This window comes from Hippoglossus hippoglossus, chromosome 10, assembly GCF_009819705.1.
Source record: "Hippoglossus hippoglossus isolate fHipHip1 chromosome 10, fHipHip1.pri, whole genome shotgun sequence".
Lineage (NCBI taxonomy): Eukaryota > Metazoa > Chordata > Actinopteri > Pleuronectiformes > Pleuronectidae > Hippoglossus > Hippoglossus hippoglossus.
This window is the reverse complement of record NC_047160.1, coordinates 4240253-4258159: the sequence shown is the minus strand read 5'-3', so window position 1 is coordinate 4258159 and position 17907 is coordinate 4240253.

Below are 17907 nucleotides of genomic sequence, written 5' to 3'. Positions count from 1 at the left end.
TGTGTGGTGGAACATCCATCTCAAACGCTGATGGGTAATTTGATATTTTGATATTTAGTGAGTACACACACACACACAAACTGAAATCTGTATTCAAAACTATTCTTCTCATATTCATAGTTTTATGCTACACTACACCCATGGCGTTATTAGAGCTGTTTTACCTTTAGTTTTTAAAGTTTGCAATTTTCTTTTTTTAAACTAGAACCACCAAGGATCGCTGTTTATACCTAAAACCGTCAACGGGTACAATTTACCTGTGCGCCTGTTGCCACAATTCTAGTACAACAAAATGTATACTGTCATTGTATTAAGGCATTGTGTTCACAAAGGAATGTCTGAAGTCATTAAATGAGTTTGTTTAATCATCACCTGTGAACCTGTGTACCTTCATCTCATCCATTTTCAATTTAAAAAGATAATTGGAAAACAGGATTTTTTTCAATTTTAAAGTCCCATTAAAAGAAAATATTTGCATATTTGAGTGGTGTGATATTATTATAAAACGACATTCATTGCATAATGAGCTTACCCATGTTATTTAAATGACCAAAGAATCCTAAATAAACCAAATGGTTTAGCCATAATAATAACAATAAACAACCACTGCACCCATGGGTGATTTAATGTAGCAAAGCAACAAAATCTAAATGAAAAAGTCAAGCGCACAATATTCCCCTTATCAATTTTTTCACAGTAAAACTTTATGAAACTTGACACACAGACACCATGAATAAGAGTGGGGTGAAATATTTGTGTCAACACTCAAGGATTTAAAAAAATTGATAAATAATACGAGCAAGTTACTTTCCCTTAACTTTGATCAAAATGTCTACTTTAAAACCTTCTGAAACTTGACATGCAGACAGTGGGGGTCACCATGAACAAGAGTGAGGTGAAATATCTGTGTCACCGCTCAATGATTTTTTTATAGTAACATTTAAAATCTGCATGTTTTGAGTGCCATAATCAAAAAGTAGCCATCTTTGCCTTTAATTTTCTCACAAATTCTACAGTAAAACCTTCTGAAACTTGACATGCAGACAGTAGGGTGCACCATGAACAAGATTGAGGTGAAAATTCTTCGACACCTCTCCAGGATTTTAAAAATGTAATTTAATATAAGCAGTTAATGAGTGCTATAATGGGGGGAAAAAACAAAGTTTCCCTTTACTTTTCTGCACATTTCTACAGTAAAACCTTCTCAAACTTGACACACAGACAGTGGGGGTCATCATGAACAAGAGATATGTGAAATATCTTTGCCATCTCTCAAGGATTTAAAAAAAATTATATTTAATGAGTACTTAATGAGTGCTGAATTGAAAAAAATCTAAGTTTCTCTTTACTTTTCTCCACATCTTTACTGTAAAATCTTCTCAAACTTGACATGCAGACATTGGGGGTCCCGATGAACCGAAAAACCTTTGTCACCTCTTAAGGATTAAAAAAAAAAAACAATCACAACAAAACATTGAAAGGTAATGCTACTGTTTAACCACATGTGAGAAGTAACCTAAACAGTTCAGTTTAATGTTGAAACTGAACTATCACCATAACTCACATTAAAGAGTTTATTCACCGAACAAACCGGATATCAGCTGCTCTGGGTCTGTTGTTACCGAAGAACAAGCCTTGATCCCGGTGAACTCAAAACGAATTAAAACAAACTAACAGTAAAAGTGTCAAAACCGTCTCCAATGACTAACACCGACAGAATCAGAGGAGAAGTGAGTGAACACGATGTAAATAAAGCTCCAGTTTTCCTCCGGTGAATCTCTCTCGGAACAACTGCTGCCTGTCAATCATCTGTGAGTCTGTGTCAATAAAACAGACACGCCCCTAAAACTACCACACTTTGAGCTCAAATATCTAATTAACCATGATATTATTTCCATATGGACCACCAGATCTCTGATATGGAGACTTTAGTGAATGAGTCAATTTGGACTCATGGAAAAGATTTACTATTTCATGGAAGAAGGTGGTGTTTTTTGAGTGGCACTTTATGGAGCCTTCCTGCCGGAACTCCGTGGTATTAATCTTTTGACACTTTTAATCACATCCGCACAGGCTTCATCCTTTGGAGCCGAAAGCTACCTCCACTTTTTATACAAGGTCTATGGTTCCACCCCTTAAAACACATCAAAATTATTGCCAGGGTTCGGCCCTATCCCTTCACCAAGTTTAGTGGAAAGCGTATCCTTTGAGGGTCGCAGGGGAGCTGGAACCAATCCCAAGCTGGGCGAGAGGGAGGGCACACCCTGGTCGCATATCCATTCCCACTCACATTCACACCTACAGTCAATTCAGAGTCTTCAATTAACCTAATTCCAATCTGCATTTCTTTGGACTATGGGAGGATACCAAGGAGAAAACATGCGCGCCACACAGAAAGATCCTGGCCGAGCCGGGATGCAAACTGGCAACCTTCTTCCAAAAGTGGCTAACACAGGCGACCGTGCTAATCACCGTTCCACAATGTCGCCCTCCCTTAAGTTTTTTCACAAATAGCCATGTATTAATCCCTGGGAAACAGGTGTTTTTGTGTAATCTTGTTTACAAACAAACAATCCAACAAACTGAAAAAATGTTACCTGCTTGGGGGAGATAATGCTTTTGGCATTTAAGAAGGTGCACACATGTGTAATAGGATAAAGACACAATTGGTGTTCATGGTAACAACAACTGCGTGAAAGGATAACACAAACTCAGTGCTTCAGTTTAATGCTTACATTACAGTGTGTCAGGCTCAGGTCGGGCATAATAACATAATGTCTGCCCCCTCTGGTGGGGATCTGTTACTACTCTGTTGGACTCAGGTCTGGTTCCAACAGGAATTTGCTGGGAGCTGCTCTGGAGTCAATAAACCATGGGGTAAACTAGCTCACACTCGTAGTAAAAAGAATAAAATGACTCTTCATACTATAAATGTGTATTTTTGCAAGCAAAAACAATAAAGCCATCACTTAATGGTTTCTCTCAAGGCCTCTTGAGGTTTCACTATATCTTCCTTCACAGCTTCTTTTGTGCTGATATTGTTCTGTGCTCATTTCATCACTCTGTTTTCAACATCAGTTTTTTTTTTTTTTTAAATGAAACTATAATAGTGTAAAGGTGGTACTGTTGGAAGGCAAGCAAAGTCAGAAGTGATTCCTATGCTGTATTTATGATTAATATTTACAAATATTTAAAGCTGTCTGCAGAGAGGAAGAGGACACCTTCAAGCTATAATTCCTCTTTCTTCCCTGGTTCATTACGCTGAGGCTATGTGTATCTGCAGTACGTTTGCCAAGTCATGGCTGGGGTTCTTGGCACCTCGTGGCATTTTACCTCTTGGTTCCAATTGAAATCACACGGTCTGCGTCCTTGACCCAGTGTGAAGTGGCTCAGCAGCCCACGACCACCTGCTCTCACATGGCACAAGGCACATTTGGGCAACATGCTGCATTAGAATATCATAATAAAAGAATAGTGTAGTTTTTGATGAACAAACTCATCCTACAATTAATCTCAATTACTAATGTATTTATCGTTAGTCAGAAGAATTTGATTGATGGTTTGTATATATAGTTAGGGAGGATAGATGGACTCATGATTGATGCGAGTATTTGATTGAGATAATCTCTCCACTGTTGTCTGTACCATTTGGAATTGAATAGGAGCAAATGAGCTGTAGAGGCCTACAAAAACTGACGGATGTTAGGTAAAATGGGAAATGCCAAAGAAAAAAAAAAACTCGAGATGTATTGTGGCAAATGACGGGATGAGGAGGAGCTCATGAAAAGAGAAGAGATGCAGATGAGAGGGGCTGAATATGCAGAGGAGCATAGGAGAGGTCAATAAGTAAACTTTTGGCAGAATTGACTGAGGACACTTGACAGTTTAAGAGGAAACACTAGTTAATCATTTCTGTCTTGTCACACAGACACTGGAGAATTGGACAAGCGTATATCCTCATGTAAAATGTGTCTTCAGTGTGTCTCTTTAGTAAACACATGTACAAACATGAGCATGAAAATGTACAAATATGTCTATGGTCCATATCCAATGAAGTGTAACTTTAAATTATGTTATAATATGGACATATCTGTCTGCAGCTTCTTCCTCACAAATACCTCAGAGGTGTTAAAGTGTGGTTCGGTTTAACCTATTGAACCGAACACAAGAGTGGTTAATTCTCAGTAACACTGTTCAAAATATATCTTCAAATCAAACAGACTTCCTGAGGCTGGCCAATCTAGCCAAGCGTCATGTCTACATTCCTTGGACATCATCTCCACCTTGGGTCTTATGGTAAATAGATTTATATAGTGTTTGTCTGACCTTAATGACCAGTCATAGCGCTTTACATGACCCAATCTCACATGACATCATTCACACACAGCAATCGTCAGGGGCAATTTGGGATGAAGTGCCTTGCCCAAAGACACTTCGGCATCAGGACTGGAGGAGCTGGGGATTGAACTACGAAGTTTCTGGTGAGTGGACGACCTGCTCTACCTGCTGAGCCATGGCCGCCTCACAGTTAACAGACTGCACGATACTAACATGTATGTCGACATGTTACTATTTCTGAATAGAGATCTGTAAACATGCTGACCTACAGGCTAAAGACTGGCCTGTTAATGAGGGTTGATCATTTTTGATTGCCCACTGAACAGGAACACAATTCACTCTCATGTGCAAAGTGACAATAGATTAGTTGTTACGCCTAAGTCTGTCTGCCTGCACAGGACACTAAACACTTTCTTGATGTTTTGACAGTCCCCTGAGCCACAGATGCAGCAGGATTTCCTGGTGCTGCTGATGGCAAGTCCGACAGACAGGGCCACGTTGTCTGAGAGAGACAGACAGACATACAGACAGCGGGGGAAAGAGCACTGCACAAAGCTCTACAATGAAGCAACGGCACAAAACACTTCACAGAAGATGCAGGTGTGTGATGATGTGTGAATCCCTATGTTCTATTGTTTATGCTGCTTTTTGCATGTAAAACCTTAACACTTAAAAACAATTTATTTGTATTTTTGTAATTTTATTTTTTTAATCGGTTGTTGAAATTAAACATAAACCTACCAAGGGTTGGTGGCATAGCTGTCAAGGTACTAAAAAGGTACAAGTCACTTACAAAATGTTTGGAGTGGCTGTGTAGTGAGAGGCCATTGCACATGGTCGTACATCTGAGGGTGGCCATGTTGGTTCGCTCACCACTTTAGTCAAGACTGGCTCTCAGATGATGTCTCTCAGTGATCCTCCGACTTCTCCATTACCCACTATGTGATTGGAACTACTGGTGTTTAGTGACAAAGAGTACTGGGCCCATTCATGTCCACCCATCAGCATGAACTATTAAAAACTTTGGTGAATTGTACTCCACTGCCATCCATCCATCAAACCATTATCCATGCAGCCTGTTCTTTGAAAGTTGTGGAGGGAGCTTGAGCTAATCCCAGCTGACATTGGGCGAGAGCAAATCGGTACAACCTGGACAGGTTGCCATCGTATCAACCGACCATTCAAACCTACAGTCAAAAAGAGAGAGTCTCCAATCAACCTAACCCAAATCTGCATATCTGGAGGAAGCCAAAGAAACAGGGAGCACATGCTAACTCCACACACACTTGGCTTCACTGGCCAAGCTAGGATTTTCGCAAACTGATGACATTCCCATCAGCCACTGCTGTGCTATCTTTTCACTGAATGAAGACGATAAGTTTTGAAGTGGAACTTTGAAATGAATATCCAAGCTCAATGGTCACTATATTGATACCATTCCTCCAACAATTATTTTGTCATAACCATCATCATAATGAACGGGGTTGAGACTGACGCAGGATACACGGTGATCATCTGCTGGAGGGGATGATTCCCGAATGATCAATTTGTACTTTCACTGTCAATTCATGTCAACTAGAGGCCTGCTGCAGTGCTCACATTAACTTGCAGATTAGTCTTTGGCTGCTCAATTTGTGTGCACTTTGGGTGTTCGTAACAATCAATTCACTCCTCTTGATTGCCCAGCAGCACCCTCAGCAAGCCCCACCAACAAATCAGTCCCACTGTGCATTGTCTGATATGTCTCAGTATGTGGCACCGGACTCAGAATGCCACAGCGCTACTGCACTGAGATCACATATGACTCAACGTCTTCCTCCATTTATTTCAAATTGTAAATAAAACGTGCGTCACTCCCTGGGCAACACATTCTCCCTCTTAAATCTTGAAAGGCCTCAAAACTACAGCCATACAAGTGAGTGTATGTGTGAGTGAGACAGAGGGATGGAGACCGCCAAGCTCTTCCTGCAGTGATTTCTATTCTGTAAGTGTTATTGCCGTCTCTCCTCCACTCTGCTGTTTATTATGCAGCGGAAAATGATACTTTCCCTTCGGGAGGGTTTGGAAATGGTGGATAAATTGCACTTCCCTCTGGGATGGGTTGGAGCAATGTGAGTGTACCACACAGCTTTCAGCTTTCTCTTACAAACCTCACTCTCTACTCCTCATTGTCTTTGTTCTGTTCATTCCCCCTCTTCTCTTTTTTTTTATTACCCACTGTCTCTCTGTATCTGTGTGTGTGTGTGTGTCAGTGTATCTCAGGGGTTGAGAAGTGCTTGTCAAATTACAGCAGAATATTGATGCACCACCCGACGTGACACCACACACACACACACACACACACAAACAGGTTTGCACAGTTATCCTTATTACATCCCAATTTACATCTGACCCCTAACCTTAACCAAGACCACTACTGCTCCTGACAAGATCATTGTTTATGCTGGAAAAGGTCCTAAAGAGGTAACAAAAATGAGTACCCACACACAAACATTGAGAGCATCAGAGCAAGACACATCCCTCTGTTGAGTGAGGGACAGTGTGCGTTTGAGGAGTGTGTTTATGTACAGCATCGCTCTGTTGTGTCTGTTATACCAGATGTTGAATGGCTGAATGAACGATCATTAAATAGCTTTTATCTAGCTGAAATTCTGTGTGCACCTCAGTAGATAAAACAATGTACACAAAATTTGAGCAATACATTTCTACAGCTTCCTAGACATTTAAAATATGGGTAACTCGTACCTTATCCATACCAGTTAACATTGGGTTGGCGAGGGGTGTTTCCCAAATGAACTCTTCTCCACAAAGAGTGCTGCAGTCGTACTCCACTCCATTACAATGGTTATAGCCAGCAGACTAGACTTTGTTTAAATACATTTTTGTTTGAAGTGCATGCAGTTCCTTTTGTTGCATTGATTTCGCCTGCCCAGACACAAAAGAGAATTAATTGGATTGCTTCAGAAAGATTGGTCTTTGTACGCTGAGGTGAGCTTCACACTGATTCAAACTGAAATATGTCAACAATGCACACTGCTCATGTAGCGGTGTGCGTCACATGCATCCAATGAACAGTTCCTTCACATATTTTTATCCTAATGCTAATATTCTTTTGAGGAAGTGAAATGTTCAGTGAGTTGAGTGTAACAGAGAGTGTAAACAAAATCACTCAGACATGCGACCACTCTCTACCCCCATAGGACCACATAAATCCATTCATTCTATAAACTTTCTTTCTCTCGAAGAGTGGGATGAGCAGATCAATATCAGCCTCATGTCTCTAACCCAAGAGCGTGGCTGCAGTCGTTTAGTGTTTCAGAAAGTTTCCTAAGAGAGAAAAATGAGCTTGAGGTGGCTGCCATGATAAGAGCTGGTCCAGTCTTAGAGCCCATGGGCTATGGTCTGATGACAGTATCTGGGGGCAATGGTCTTTATTTTGGGGCTTCCAGTGTAGACAGTGGTATCCAGGCCAAGACTCCATCTTCTGTTTACGCCACTAAACACTAAACGCAATTACTTTCTTTGACGTTTTAGATCCTAATAGCATTTTGGCTAATTTGTTTTAACATCTATCGGCATATAAAAGCAATTTGATAATCCAATGTATTTTTAGGTCAATGTGTTCCACCACTTTTGCTCTACACACTGTTTACCTGCAGGCAACAAACGATTCTGCAAATTTATATTCCGAATCTGTTCATAGACATTAGAGCTGGTCAAACTCTCTGAATGCTTTGCTCCTTTAGTGTAGGGCAAGCTGGAACATCGTTTTTAAAAGATAAGAGATAATGCCGTTCCCAGACTCCTTGTAGCATCATCATTTACAAGGACACACCATGTCAATAACATCTGCTGCCACATACTTACGAAGTCTAATGATATTTTCCATCAGGGCCAAGGAAAAGTAGAAGGCTTGTTTTAGTTTTTTTAATTTGACAGCTCTCAAGTCAGACTCTAGGTTTTTTTGGTTTTGCATCCATTGTGTGTTAAAGATGTTATCAAGACACGTATTTGCTCGTGGTGAATCCTGTAGATAATCTCCCGCCTTCGCACATGAGCTCATTTGGACATTATCTCAGGAGTTCTCACGTACAGACCCTCTCGTTAATTTGATTATTCTGATTTCAGTGCATGTCTAAAAGCAGCAAAGACCACGGGTCACAGAAATATCTTCACCAAGAGATATAGTCTAAACAACAACAAAAGAAGCAATAGCAAATTTGTTTAATAGATAATACTCCAAAACAGTCTGGTTGTAAATTAGACCCTTGGACTATTCAAAATAATAATATAAGTAAAGAACGAGTTGAGCTCCACTGCTGTTGTGTTGCTCTATTAATTCATCCATCAAGTAAGCTGAACAGTCAAATGTCAATCAATGTCCCCCTAGTCAATCTTGCAGACAGTCAATCAGGCAGCCAGCTGCTGCGTCACTCACAGGGAAGCGAGGGCTATCTAAAAATAATCTAAAAACCAGTCATGCCAGTCACTCAGGAAGGGAGCCAGTCACTCCATCATGCAATTTAACCTGGTGCATCTCTGCAGTCTCAGGATATAGCTCTGTGAGCAGTTTAGATACATTTCAGCTTGTAATAAATTCATACTAATTCCAAGGAAGCCAAGTAGAAAATGGAGAATGACAAACAGACAATAACTTGTCCCAAGAGGAAGGTGTATTTTCATGCTGTGCGCTGTTCCACTCTGCAATTTGTCCAGAGCACGCATGCATACAGTCAGCTAGGAATTCAGTCATCTGGCCAATTTATTTAACCAGTCATCCATTCAAGCACTCAGCCAATCAGTGTGCTTGTGAATCAGCCAGCCACCTTACCCACTCATCCATAAACATGGCCTGTAATTCGCTCATTTTAGGACATTAAAAGTGGTTTGGTTTTAATGGAGAGGTCCAGTAAGTGCACGGCCCTGCAGCAAGACACATACACATATTGAAGTCAATATCATGTACATTAAAACGGCTTAATTTAAGATGATGTAAAGAAAAAACACTGCATTCATCAGTTTCATACTATGGAACACACATTTTTGCAAGATTCTTGGTCCTTTTTGATTGACACTGCTCACATTGGAGTGTAGCTGTGAGTGATAAAAAACAAACATCTTCTTAGTTATCTCTAACAGCTGATTTTGGGGCTTGAAGCCTTTAGGTGTACGGTGAACAGAAGATAAGAGTCATGCATGAAATAGGCTTGCATCTTTCCAGTGTTGTCCATAAACTATAAAAAACACATTTACAAATTGTAGTGCTGCACTTCCTGACACATAACCACGTGTTGTTTAATGAGAGTTGATCTCACACACCTCGTCCTCGTGCTGAAAATACTAACTAAAAACTAAAAATGGAAAATTAACATTGGCTAAAGTGTCCTAGTTGCTTTTGTAAAAAAAAGGAGAATAATAAAGGCTATAATATAAACATTTATGTGGAGGTGCTATGGCTTTACCAAAGGAATAAAAAAATATAGAGTTTTAATCTCATAATTATGTGACACGTCTGAATAATGATTTTATAATCCCTAATAATTCATGAGAAAACTCCGGTATCCCTCCATGATCTATAACGCTTATCTTTATAAGGGTCGCAAGGGCACTGGGGCCAATCCCTGCTGACATTGGGCGGAAGGTGGCGAAAACCCTGGACAGGTTGCTCATCCATCACAGGGCCAGCATACAGAGGCAAGCAACCAATCACACCTACGATCATTTTAGAGTCTCTAACGTATCTCAGGACTGTGGCCGAAGTACCCGGAGAAAACTCACCCAGAGGGAGAAAGACATCATCTTTTCCCTTAATTATAAGAATGAGTTGAGGTGGTTATCAATCATCTCTATTTGAGAAGACAAGCACAGGATGGCACTTCCTTGCTCCTTGGTTTGAGACAATGTGTGATGTGGATGACACTGTATTACTATTGGTATGGTTTATATAATTGGTTATTCATGAAATAATTTAGATAAAGGGCGGCCATATTTACAATGTAAGGTCTCTCTGTAAGGTCTCTAATTGACAGAACATGTACTCCCCTGTTATTGTCATTGGGGACTTTAATAAGGGCAACTTAACTCACGAACTCCCAAAATACAAACAGTTTGTTAAATGCCCGACCAGGGGGGAGAATACTATGGACCACTGCTACAGTACCATCAGCAGGGCTTATCATGCAGTTTCCCGCGCTGCTCTGGGTCTATCCGACCACGCGCTTATTCATCTGATCCCGGCCTGCAGACAGAAACTCAAACTTTCTAAACCTGCTGTGCTGAGATCTAAGAACTGGAGCAGCAGTGAAGCTGTGGAGGAGCTGCGTGATTGCCTGGACAACACAGACTGGGACATTTTTAGAACTTCTTCCAACAGCCTGGACGAATTTACAGATGCTGTGACGTCATACATCAGCTTCTGTGAGGACAGATGTATTCCAACACGCACCAGGGTGAGTTACAACAACGACAAGCCCTGGTTCACAGCAAAACTCAAACAGCTTCGTTTGGAGAAAGAGGTGGCCTTCAAGACTGGGGACAAGGATAGGTTCAGACTGGCTAAATACTCGTTTGGCAAGGAGATTAAGGAGGCCAAACGACAGTATTCAAAGAAGCTGGAACAACAATTTGCAGCCAACGACTCCTCGTCAGTCTGGAAAGGCCTTCGGGTGATCACCGGCTGCAAAACCAAATCCCCCCACTCTGTGGAAGACCTTCAACTTGCAAACGACCTGAATGACTTCTACTGCAGATTCGACAGACAATGGACCAGTTCTAACCCTACCCCACATTCTGAACCCCCCCCACAGCTATCACACCTCTTCTTCCCAGCCTGGACAAAGACACTACCCCCCCCCCCACAAAATGGTCCCAGACTGCCCCCTCCCCCCCATCACACCTCTCTCCATTCAGGAGAGAGATGTCAACAAACTACTGAAGAGACTGAACCCCCGCAAGGCAGCTGGACCAGACGCTGTCTCCCCCTCCACACTCAGGTACTGTGCGGACCAGCTGTCTCCAGTGTTCACGGACATCTTCAACACCTCACTGGCTGAATGCGTGGTACCTGCCTGCCTCAAAACATCCACCATCATCCCCGTTCCCAAAAAGCAGAGGATCACAGACCTTAATGACTACAGACCAGTCGCCCTGACCTCTGTAGTAATGAAGACCTTTGAGCGCCTCGTGCTGACCCACCTCAAGGCCATAACCAACCACCTCCTTGACCCACTGCAGTTTGCCTACAGAGCCAACAGGTCTGTAGACGATGCAGTCAACATTGGACTCCACTTCATCCTCCAGCACCTTGACTCCCCCAGCACCTACGCCAGGATCCTGTTTGTGGACTTCAGCTCCGCATTCAACACTATCGCCCCAGCTCTTCTCCGAGAAAAGTTGACACAGCTGAGCGTGCCTGAGCCCACCTGCAGGTGGATCACTGACTTCCTGACAGACAGGAAGCAGCGCGTGAGGCTGGGCAAGCTTGTCTCTGAGCCCCGGACCATCAGCACTGGAGCCCCACAAGGTTGTGTGCTCTCCCCTCTACACCAACAACTGCATCTCCAGCCACCACTCTGTCAAACTCCTGAACAACCCTAATTGGATTAATCTCCAATGGGGACGAGGCCGCCTACAGAGAGGAAGTTGACAGCCTGGCTTCCTGGTGCAGCCAGAACTTCCTGGAGCTGAACGCTTCGAAAACGGTAGAGATGATAGCAGACTTCAGGAGGAGCCCAGCCCAAACCGCCCCCCTCACCATGTGCGACTCCCCAGTTAAAACAGTGGAGTCTTTCAGATTCCTGGGGACTATAATTGCACAGGACCTGAGGTGGGCTGAGAACATCACCACCATCATCAAGAAGGCCCAGCAGAGGATGTTCTTCCTGCGGCAACTGAAGAAATTCAACATGCCGCAGAAAGTGATGGTCGAGTTCTACACGGCCATCATTGAGTCCATCCTCACTGCATCAATCACTGTCTGGTTCGCTGCCTCCACTGCCAAGGACAAGGGCAGACTGCAGCGGATCATTCGGTCAGCTGAGAAGGTCATCGGCTGTGACCTGCCGGCTCTCCTACACCTGTTCCACTCCAGGACCAGGAAGAGAGCAGGCAAGATCATTGCTGATCCTTCCCATCCCGGCCACCACCTATTCCAGAGACTCCCATCTGGAAAAAGGTTCCGGGCCATCAAGACCAAAACCTCGCGCCACCTGAACAGTTTTTTCCCCATGGCAGTGGGGCTCACAAACAAGCCCCCTGCATCACACTGACTCTGCCCCCCGCACATAACTTATATATTGTTGGCACTATCCGGAAACAATCACTGCACCTTAGCACCGCACATGCCCATAACATAACCTATTGTTTTTTCTGTATATATTGTTGTTTTATGTCCGATTTGTTGTTTTTATGTCCAAAGGCACCAACCACACCAAGGCAATTTCCTGTATGTGTAAATATACTTGGCAATAAAAAGAATTCTGATTCTGATTCTGAACTGGGCTTCATTTGATTGATCATGTTTTTGAAAGGGGTAACTTAAGTTAATCTTTTTTCTCAAACTACTGCCTCCAAAGTCAAGAATGAAACTTACCCACACGTCAATTCATTATTGAGTTTTAGAAATGTATTTTCATATTTACCTTGCAAGGTTTTAAATGAACCGAAATAAAATGATCCGTGTATTTTGAGGATATCAAGACACAACATTTGTTGATATATTAAATATTTTTTTTTAACTAAAAACTATATTATTGTTATTATTGTTATTATTATTATTAACCTAGAATGACACTAATGCCCAGGCAACACTGGATGCCTGGGTCTTGCTTGCAAAATAAACAGTGACAATTATCTTTCACCATAGTTTCAATGTCTGTCTGTTGAATATGTCACAAACTTAAATATTTGCAACACTTCCTGCACCCATTTTAATGTAAAAGCATTGACACTTTATGTTGACTGAATCCATTTGTTTGTTTAAACAAGGTTTTTTTTAATTGTAAATGCCAGAAACATGCAGCTCTGAAGCAGGCACGCTTTCTGTATGAACAACAGACACCAGCAAGATGCAACAGATTGGAGAGACAGTCACGTCATGTCTGCACAGTGTGGCCCAGGGGTTAAATATTACATACCTCCTCCAAGATCCATGAATTATTCTCTGAGAAATCAATATGTTGAAAAACACACTATGTTAAGGAAACTGAAACTGAAAAAAAAAATCCTGCATTCACCCCCCTGATACGGATCTAAACCAAAATTGAATGGGTTCAAAGACAAGCGCAGATGAAAACATGCGAAGTCATGAAGAAGATGAAAGTATAAATCATTAAATCATATCAAATTCATATTATTTTCTAATAAAATATGTAATGTTTTGAAGTAAAGTGAAAATCTTCACCGTGTGGAAAGGTAATGTATACTTTGGTTTGATATACTGTCTTTTATGCTTTGGCACAGTTTCAGTTTGCCTTTGGTTTCACAGATGAAACTGCATTAGTTGCATCACTATGAGGCTCTCCTGAAATAATTGAGAAAACAATGAGCACACCCAGGAGTTGTGAAAAGAATATTATTGACTGGAACACTATGACTCGAACAGCAATTACTGCTTCAGTTCTCCTGGCTGCAGGGCGCTGACATATCAATCATAGTGCCAGCGTGTCAGAGAGGCACACTTCAGCTGTGTGCGTCAACATGCAGAGTCTCAACCACACGAGAACACAAAAAATATTTACTGCCAATGACAGGAAGCCATTTCAGGTGTTTCATGTGAAATTCATAATTATTCATCTTTCCTGTCATTTACTGATTTAATTATCATGAAAAGCATCAGTGTCATGATTAAACGTGCAACCAGGGCAGGGTTAGGGTTATCGTAGTTTCTTACCGACCTCCAAAAATGTTATCCGTTTGCATTGCAGTAATTACTTGTTATATTTTATATTGTTCGCTATTTTAATATTGTTATATTTATGCTTGCACAAAACACACCAGAGCAAATTCCTTGCCTGTGTAAACCTAGTTGGCAATAAACCCTGATTTTGGTTCATAACAACAAATGCCCAAGTTTTTCATATTTGCAGCTTTAACACTATCATCTGCTGAATGTCATACACTGTCCGACAAGTTTCTTTTATCACGTGAGTCAAATGTTTCTCCAGTAAATAAAACAGATTCCAAAAGAGTTTTTGCAAGTAATCATATATATTCTTGCCTCATATTCAAACTGAGAGACACTTAATCTGTTGTCTGGGCATTTGTTCTCATTGGTTTTGTGTCCAGTTTTCACCACACATTGCAAAGTCATTCGCCCCTTACAGGTTTTGACTCTTCCCATTTTTTTTTCTCTTTCACACTCATTCTCCTACAATCATGCTTCTAAGTTTTGAAATGAAATCACAGCATTGTACTTCCTTGGTTTTCTGTCAACAGCACACACTCAGTCACGACTGTTCGAAGTGACGGTCACTGTCAATTCCACCTGGGGCTTTACAAAATCTACAGAGAAGCACCTTTTGTTTGTGATGAGCCACGAGCCAGGTTGGCTGCGCTCCCAGTAAACGGCCCCATGTGTTGTCAACGGAGAGGTTGGGAGAGAAGACTGGAAGATTACCAACAAGCACACACAATCTGAGTAACCTGACCGCCTGAAACACTACAGCGACACAACACAGGACTACGCACACCGAGGATGAGCGAAAACAATATCAAGCTGATTGGTTTGCTTGTGTGGTGTGTTTTACAGCTATATAGAGAGAATTACAGTGGTTATACCATCTAACAGGTGATTTGTGTCATTTGACAACCACACACACACACACACACACACTGAGGGGATGTTCCCAGAAGCTGGGGGGGCTGATTTGATGTCTTCCTCCATTGTCCGATAATGTTACATTATTACAGCCTTACCCTGGTTTGTACACATGGCAACATCTGTAGGCCCATCACACAACATCACCCATAAAAATGACAAATTAATAAAAAATCACTGGAATTTCTTTTGCACCAGTTAATAATGTATGAGGCCCGCTATAGAAGCCTCATAATATAACTTCAACTTTAAAATATTAAATGAAACAGGATGAGATGACCGTTCATAATACAGTGAGCTGATGTTAAATAATAAACTGTGCTGGTGCTGCTGGTCTATTTGCATCAGTCATGTTTGTAATCGCAACAGTAAACTGATCATATTTGAATGCTGATGATTTAAGAAACACTGTTCATTACACATACCTATAGCTGTAAATTGCTTATACACAATAAACTAGAAAACTCCACCTCAGGGCTGCAAATCTCCGGGCAATGTCTGCTTTAAATGGACTTTTCAGAAGTCCTGCAGCTCATCCTCCCTCTGTGGCTGTTCTGAAACACAGCTAGCAAGCTGACACTTTATTTGGTAAAAGCTGTCAACAGCTGCTTTCCCACTGATTGTTTTCTTGCTTCAAAGCTCATCTAAAGTCCTGAGCATTCGATTAGTCACAAATGTAATTTCATTGCAATTTCACCACAGATAACATTTTGTGGAGGGGCTGTGGCTCAGGGGGGATAGCGGGTCGTCCTCTAACCAGAGGGTCAGCGGTTCGCTCACAGTCGTCCCCATTCCGCATGCCAAAGTATCCTTGGATACGATACTGAACCCCAAATTGCTTGATGACTGTGCCATTGTCATAGAAAAAGTGCTGCCCATGATGCACTGTGTGAAATGGTGAGTGGCAAAAAACTGTAAAGCGCTTTGAGTGGTCGTCAAGAAAAGCGTTATATAAATAGAGACCATTTAGAATTTCTCACAGTTATGCCAGTGGATGGTGATGTTACATTGTGATACTAAGTATGTAGAGACGAGTCAGGTTGGATATTTCATGTGTCTCCTCACAGGTTAGATGTGTTGCCCTGGCCAGTGTAGGTGCGCAAGGATACTTACAGAGAAGATTGTGCTCCAAAGGCTTTATTGAGAACAACTGTCTTCCTCAGAATAAAAGGATGCACTTAAAGATACTTTCATATGCTGCTATTTTTATAGTTTATGATGTTGTACAATGCTCATGAGTAACCAGTCCCATAACTCCTCCTACTTTCGTAGTCTTCGTAGTCTTACAGGACGTTCCCTTTATTGATCTTCTTGTCAAAACACTTTCAGCTGTCAATCATGATGTATCACCCTGTTTTTATAGCATCAAATAACTAATTAAAACCAAACTTATCAGACAATTGAAAACTCGGTTACATCAGTGTGATAAGAACTACCTAAAAAAAAAATCTTTCATCCACTAACATGTTGGAGGCAGGATTTATGACCCATACTGCAGCCAAAAGCTTTGGCTTCACTATCATAATAGCCATCTTTATATACAGTGTACGGACTTGACTCAGTGTGTCATCATGTTGGTCTCTGTGTTGTATATTTAAGCAGCAGTGATGTTGAAGATGATGATGAAGGAATCTCCGCGGACACCGTTCTTGCTTGTATAATAAGGTTTATTCCACAGAAGTTACAGGTCAGGACAGGTACCTAGGTATACCCGGAGACGTTCTCAGCCAATGCAGAAGTCTGTCTCCCCGGTGTCGGACAAGCATTCATATAGGGAAATTGTTTACGCCCCAGATTTGAGATAAAATGACATCATACATAGGGGCCTCTAATTAAAGACATGCTTCGTACATAGAAATGGAAACCCCTCCATCCAACAGGTCAAAGAGCATTCTCCGAGGGAGAGAACTAACGCGTAACATATGGAATAATAGTTAGGAAATCTGAGAGTCCAGAAATGAGGGCCCCCTAGCTTTAAACCTGTCATTATGTTTTACACCCATGTCAAAACGATCTATGTTAGCTGAATATACCACATCTGCTTTTTTTGTTTTAATAGCAGTTGGAAACCAGTGTTTGGCTGATAACTGCCCCCTACTGACTGGGGGTATGAACTAATTTTTGTATTATTATTATTGACATAATTTGATGCCTACATTTTAAAAGTACCAAGTTCAGTACCTGGCCCTACTCCACACATTTCTAACTAATCAACAGTGACAACATCAAGTCTATTAAATAAAGCTTCTGCATCCATCTTAACTTGTGGCTTGATTGAAATAAAGACAAAAGACAAACATCCACAATGGGATACGATTGTAAATGTGGTGAGGATGAGTGAGTGTGGGTGAGTGACAAGTAGAGTGTTTAATAGCCTGTGACACATTAAGATGGGAGCGTGAGTAGAGCTACACTCCAACTGAAGAAGATTTATAGTGGGGGATCACCAGGCGCAAAGGCTCCTAACAACACTGATGAAAAGAAACTCCGGCTTCCTACAGTGGCTTATAGGACGTGACACCCAGTACTAGTGAACAAACCCAAAGGTCCCAAACCAGATCCTGCATTAGTTGATCAAAAACCTGACTCAAAAACAATTACACATTTCCAATCTAAAAAAAAACACTGATCTTTTTCAGTGTGATACAGTGCTAAGTTTTCATGGTTCACTTGGGAGACCATTTAGAAGAAAAGCTCAGGTCTATGTGCCACCATCAGGTTGCATGATTAAAACTAAATGTTTTGATAGGCTG